This window comes from Gordionus sp. m RMFG-2023, chromosome 2 (assembly GCF_954871325.1).
Source record: "Gordionus sp. m RMFG-2023 chromosome 2, tfGorSpeb1-WG-v2, whole genome shotgun sequence".
NCBI classification, from domain to species: Eukaryota; Metazoa; Nematomorpha; class Gordioida; order Chordodea; family Parachordodidae; genus Gordionus; species Gordionus sp. m RMFG-2023.
This window is the reverse complement of record NC_088776.1, coordinates 12,974,175-12,981,405: the sequence shown is the minus strand read 5'-3', so window position 1 is coordinate 12,981,405 and position 7,231 is coordinate 12,974,175.

The window sequence follows — 7,231 nt, the reverse complement described above, 5'->3', positions numbered from 1 at the left end:
AATTATAGATGAATAATAAACTACGGAGGTAAGTATATTTTTAATAGTTTAATTTATCTAATGTTATTTTGATAATTTTGGATATCACATGAACAAAGAATGCATTAAGATTTTATAATATTTTATTTTAAATTTAATTTAATCCATTTTTCTGGTTTACAATTCAAAATATACTTTTAAATAGAAATAAAAACATGTGTATTATTTAAAAGATGCTTAAAAAAATATAAAGCAATAGCTATGGAGGGAGGGGTTAAGATAATTTCTAGACCCCTAAACCTGACTGCAAAGAATAAGGATGGAGATGATATGGCGCGAGGTTCGAGTCAGTAAAAATATATTTTATTAACTAACTTCTTTTGCTTTTCTTAAGGTATTTATACCTTTTCTAAAATATAAATTAGAATATAAAACGAAATACAAAAAAGTAAAATAATATATAAAAAAGTAAGGTTACGCCGTTTATAAAATAAAATTAGATTATAACAAAAATAATAAAAGTTCAAATGCAAAAAAACAAAAAATAAGATAAAGGAATAACGCAACATTCTCCCTCTTCTGATAATTTCATCGGAGAAGTCATAGAGAGTTTGTTGTTCAAGTGGTTTATAATTTTGGTAATCAAGTTGTATCACAAATCATCATAACGTTGGCTTGTCCAATCGTTGGTTTGTATAAATCGATTTTGCACGTTGGTTTGTTTAATCACAAGCTTGATATCCATATAATTGTCTCCATTAATCATAGCTTGTTTGATCGTACTCAATTGTTAATTATCATTTTTCCAGTTGAATATTGGAATTTGGAATAAATCAGAATATGTAATTTGGAATAGTTGATCAAATCAAATATATGAATAATATGCACGAATAAAATTTTGAATTTCGGAACAATAAAATATGTAATAAGGAATGATAAAATATGTAATAAGGAATGATAATTTATGTAATAAGGAATGATAAATTATAATGATTATTATATTATTTTTTAAGTATTAAGTTAATCATAACGTTTTATACTTTTAGCGTTTTATATTTTTAGCGTTTTATATATTTAATTAGTAGCGTTTTAATATTTAATTAGTAGCGTTTTAATATTTAATTTATTTTTATTTATTTTCAATCTCCGAGGTTAAAATATGCAAATATTATGCACATTTCCCTCTCTTAAAAAAATTTAAATTTCACACAATATTTTTCTAAAATAATGATGTTTAATTTTTACATAACCTTTTGTCTTCAAAAGCTTTATTTCAAAAACATTTTTATCATATTAAGTATTACTTTAAGGGTTATTTAAATCAATCCCTTTTAATTCATATGTTTTAATTACATTTTAAATATTTTAAATCAATCCCTTTTAATTCATATGTTTTAATTACATTTTAACATATTTAAAATTAAGTTTTATCTTCTTGTTTAGGATTTTTAATGGTTTATTTTTAATTATATCTAAGAATTCATCTTTAGGTTTTGTTAATTAACAACAATTCGTCATCATTCAAGAAATCAAAAAATATCAATATTATCCATTATGATTTTACATTTTAGTAATTTTAAAAATTTATAACATGCCTTTATCCTGGCATAAAATTTTAATTTATAATACTTCTTACGTGGATTAGAATAATAAGTAACCATCATTGGTCTCACAAAATAGAATTCATAACCTATCGTTCAACTTCCATATCAGTTCTTCCTAGGTTGTCACATTAGGTTAGGTGCTGGCTATTATATTCCAGTCCAACATCCAGAGCCGGGACACCATAAAGAAAGAAGCTTTTTGCATGAAAGAACGTGCTAAGGTTTGATTCTTGGTCATCTCAGTAGTTTAGGTAGTCACAATAGATAAGGTAGTCATAACATCACAATAGATAAGGTAGTCATAATAGGTAGTCATCTCCATAGGTTAAGCACAAGGTAGAGTCATAATAGGTAGTCATCTCCATAGGTTAAGCAATCAACACAATAGGTATTCATATAAATAGAGTCATCTCAATGGATTAAACAATCGTCACAATAGGTAGTCTAAATAGAGTCATCTCAATGGATTAAGCAATCATCACAATAGGTAGTCATATAAATAGAGTCATTTCAATGGATTAAGCAATCGTCATAGATTAGATACACAATAGGTAGTCATATCAATAGATAAGGTAGTCATTTCAATAGGTAAAGCAGTCTCTATAGGTTAGATAGTCGTCACAATAGGTAGTCATCTTTTTCTAGTCCACCACCCAAAGGGCACCATGCAAAGAATAAGGATGGAGACGATATGGCGCGAGGTTCGAGTCAGTAAAAATATATTTTATTAACTAACTTCTTTTGCTTTTCTTAAGGTATTTATACCTTTTCTAAAATATAAATTAGAATATAAAACGAAATACAAAAAAGTAAAATAATATATAAAAAAGTAAGGTTACGCCGTTTATAAAATAAAATTAGATTATAACAAAAATAATAAAAGTTCAAATGCAAAAAAACAAAAAATAAGATAAAGGAATAACGCAACACTGACTTCCAATTTTTTTGTCCCACAGAAATGGTCTCCAGAAATATTTCTACCCACGAAATTTAAAAAAAATATATTAATCAAATTTTCATTCGCCTTAATCTTTAATTTTAAAAAATATTTATCAAATTTTCATCCGCCTTAATCTTTAATTTTTAAAAAAATAATAATATCTGTCATTTTTAATATATATATATAATAAATTTGCCTTAAGTCATAAAAAAAAAATTGAATAATAAAACAAAAAATTTCTTAAAAATAAATATCGACCATAGGCGTAGCCAGGGGGGGGCATGGGGAAATCCCCCCCCCCCTTCAGAAATTTATCACTTTTTGTAAATTTAATTTTTAGCTAATAAAAAATATCCCCCTTAGTTTTTCCCCCACTCCCTGACCCTCAAATATGTATGCATATATCTTAAATAATAATTTAAAAGAAAGAATGTAAAAGTTGATATTTTTTTATAAAACTATTCATCATAATTTATAGATTTTTGTGAAAATAAATTTATAAATATGTAAAATGAACCAAAAATGTTTTTTAATAAATGGAATATAAGCCAAAGATAAGTCTTAAGACAGAAGTGAAATGTATTATAATTATTAATAATAGATCCATAAAATTACTAAATAATTTAATATATCAAATATAATTTTTTATAAAGTGAGTAATTTTAATTTATTTATCTTAATAAAAGTAAAATATAATTATAAAACTATTGATAAAATTAAATCATAAATTAAAAAAATATTAAAGCAGAATACAAACAGTGGAATATTATATGTCGTAGATTTATAGTATATCTAATTATCAAATGACAATCAAGTAATTTTTACCAATATAGCGAATTATATATTTTACAGAAAACTATAAAATATTGATAAGGACATCAGAAAATATCTTTTAAAGACATTGTGGGATGAATAATATGAAGATTAAATTTAAATATCATTTTTACTTAAGATAAATAGATGGCGTTAAATAATTGAATGCATATTGTTGCTATATTTAATATCAAGAGCATTGATTAGTAAAATTTGTTAAATTATTAATTGTATTCTCTAACTGTCAAATATGTAAAAGTGGAATTTTACCTAGTATTTTATAACTAATTCTATATAATAGAGTAAAATCAACTATATGTCTACTTACTTTTTATAAATAAATTTCTTATAATTGTTTGGATAAAATTATTACCATGCCTTTATATTAAGGTATATACAATACAAGTAATTTATTATATTTTTATTTTATATAAACTAATAAAAATATATTTCATATTTGTTCCAGGCTTATTTTTTTTATTAAAAGTTGTAAAAATATTTTATGACTAATATAAACTAAAATAACCCGTCCGAAGGCCGGGGGAAAGCGGGCCAAAAGGGGGTCTGGGGACGAAGCCCCCAGTAATTTTTCAATCCCCCCCCCCTTATGAAAATCCTGGCTACGCCTATGATATCGACAATTTTGGTGAATCTTTAAAGTGAGTGTAATAGATATTATTTGATATCGATATTAGATTTGATACTTCACACAATACAAGAGGTCGCTTTTTTGTGGGTCATGTTCCGCTATAATAACCAATTCTGTAATAAAATAATTTATTCTTCAGCAGGGAGGTGGCTAGATTTAGGTGCTATAGCACCTATTTCGAAAATAGATTTTAACCTTTTTAAAAACAGAGATTAGTGCTCTTTTATAAAAGCATACATTAAATACAATCTTACGATAATTTTATGACGTATTTTAAATAATTTTCCTTGTGACATTAATTATTTTATTTCAATTTTTTTCCTCTCTCCTTAAGGTAAAAATAAAAAGACATTACATTATATGAAAAAAAGGATATATAATCTATTCATTATTTTATAAAATGATCCTATAAATCAATATGAAATTAAACCTTGTACATAGAATACGTTAAGGTCGAGTTGTTGAAATTTAATGTATTTATTCTGCGCTGATTTTGAGTATACAAAAGTTATGATTTTTTTGATAATTTAATGTTCATTTTTGAATTAGCCTTATTTTAAGTCATATCTATTATGACAGAAATAATGTTGATCTGTCTCAATAGATTATAGTGAGATTCTGTTTTGTTGTCTTAGGGTGGATGAGAGCAGCAGGTTGTAAAATTTTTAGTTTAATTATTTGGTAAATTTTTTTGTGGAAAAATTCAAAAGAATTGATTTAGAAGGTTTTTCCGCTGAAAGCATTTCAAATTGCATTTTAAAACAATTAAGTGATTTAACGATTAATTTATTGTTTAGGCTAGCCAAGGGGAACCCTCCCTTCTAAAATTTGTAAGTTCTCGTTAATATCATTTTAAGCGAATAAAAATATCCCCCCCCCCCCTCACGGTTTCAAAAAATGTATAAAATAAATCACTATAGTGTGTGTGTGTGATTTGTTATTTCCATATATTAACTTTCTTTTAAAATTGTTTGACTTGCTATGATTAACATATTGATAACATTAAAAAATAATATATACCGTTAAACAATTTATAAGAAATTTATTAAAAATATATAGAAATGTTTTAAAATAAATTTTATTGATACTGTAAAAAGAAAAATTTGAAAAAAAAATTAGTATTGATGATAGGGCGACAATTAAAAATATTTAGAAAAGAAGCATTTTTTATAAAAAAGGTGAAAACCAAAAATAATTTTATAAAAATCTAAAAGAGTCAAAGTCCTACAATAGGTAAACCGAAAGACCTCCAATACAATATCTGAGATAAAATCCACCTAATGGTCCCCTTAGCAAAATCTTCGCACGTAAAAATGTTATATCTGGTCAAAATATTAGAGTACTCCTCCTAAAAAATAAACATTGCCTTATACATATTTTTCAATCACAAACAATTGGTAATTTCAATAATACTTCTGGGCTTTTCAACATATCCTGTAATCATACTGGCCATATTCAAGAGACTTTTAAACGAGATTGGCTGGTCATTTGGAAACATCTCGTATGGTTTATGAGAATTTTGAACCTACTGATGAATGATTATTTCATTTTCCAATAGAACTCTTAATTAGGAATTTTCACTCATGATTTTGTCCAAAGTTACTGATTATTTGTCTCAATGCATAAATAATATTATATTTATCATTGTAATGTACTTGATCCAAATTATTTTCTTGCAGATAAAATTACCCCAATAGCATCCTTATTAAACTTTGATATCAGAACACTGCATCATAAAATGAAAACGCAAAGGGATTATTAAAATAAAATTTATATAATGTGTAAATGGTATCATATTGCATTTGATAATTTCGAATTTTTAGTTTTTTCAAAGGCATTTAATGAAGAGAAGAAATCTACCTTTTTATTTTGAAAGTTCTAGGCATCACATTACAATCCAAAAAGGACAGGTTCATATATATTTTCATTATTAAATATAATATTTTAATATAGCTATAAATCTTTGTTTTATGCTGCACTTAATTTGATTATATTGCAATTTAATGAAAGACTTAATGATGTATCAACAAAATATTTTAATCAAACGTCATTTTTTTTACACCAAAGGGAATGGTGAAAAAGGCATTTGTTAAAGATGATATGGATATCTGTGAATTTTACCATTTAAATTCGAATCAAAGCTTTTGAAGAAATGTCTAAGTTTAGAAATATTTATAAGATGGCTGAAAAGGGGATGTAATAATGAAATATTAATTTGGAGGTTAAAGAATCGAAGGGCTTGTCAAATTCTGAGAATTGTAAATTTATTTTATTAAAATATTTATATTGCATTATTTAGCTTCTTATTCTGATGGATTCTAAAACATGATTCAAACTGGGAAAACTATTCGTTTATTTATATCGTTTACTTTTTAATTTTCCTGTTTTCCCTTAACATTTCCCTTACATATCATCATTATAATCATATTCTGAAAAAAACATTGAGTGTTTGATAATCAAATTCCTTAAAAAATATATCTCTATCAAATATTATAAATAGCTATCAAACTTTTTATAGTTTATAAGAGCTCTATATCCAACCTGTATTAGACAATTTGGTATGTCCAAAATGTTTACATTTCATTTGTTCGCCTAGTCGATCTTTTAAAAAATAGTTCTGATATCAGCACAGTTCGATTTTTAACTCCCGATTTGTCCGCGCTGAGCAGTAGTTTAGGTCAGAATAAATTTCACTTCAATAAATATTTTTTTACAACTTAATTTTTAGCAATTACGATTTTTCTTACACATAAAAAATTTCTATTGCTCTTTTTTTATTAGCAAAATTTAGATAAAAATTAACTTGGAGATTTGAAAATTTTTATTCTTTAATTAGATTTATTGTTTGGATTATTATTTGGATTATTATTTTGTTGTGGGAAGGTTGGGTCATCGTTATGAAAATTTGAATGAACCCTCGGATATCCAGTTTCTCCATATCCATAAAGGTGAGGAAATTCTGAAGGTGGATGACATCTATAAAACTCTCCCTCCTCAAATTCAACCCAATTATTTTTATTCGTACCAACGTTATCATCAGTTTCGGAATTTTGATGTAGATGTGAATCTTGGGTAAACATGTAAGGCCAATTTTGATAGCTTTCGGAGAATTGTGTTATCGTTGTCGTGTTGCCTAAATTCATATTTTCATTAAATGGTTCAGATATGAGTGATTCATCATTTAGATGAGACGAAGATATATTAGTCGTAAACGGTACTTGACTGATTTGGATATTAGTTGAATTA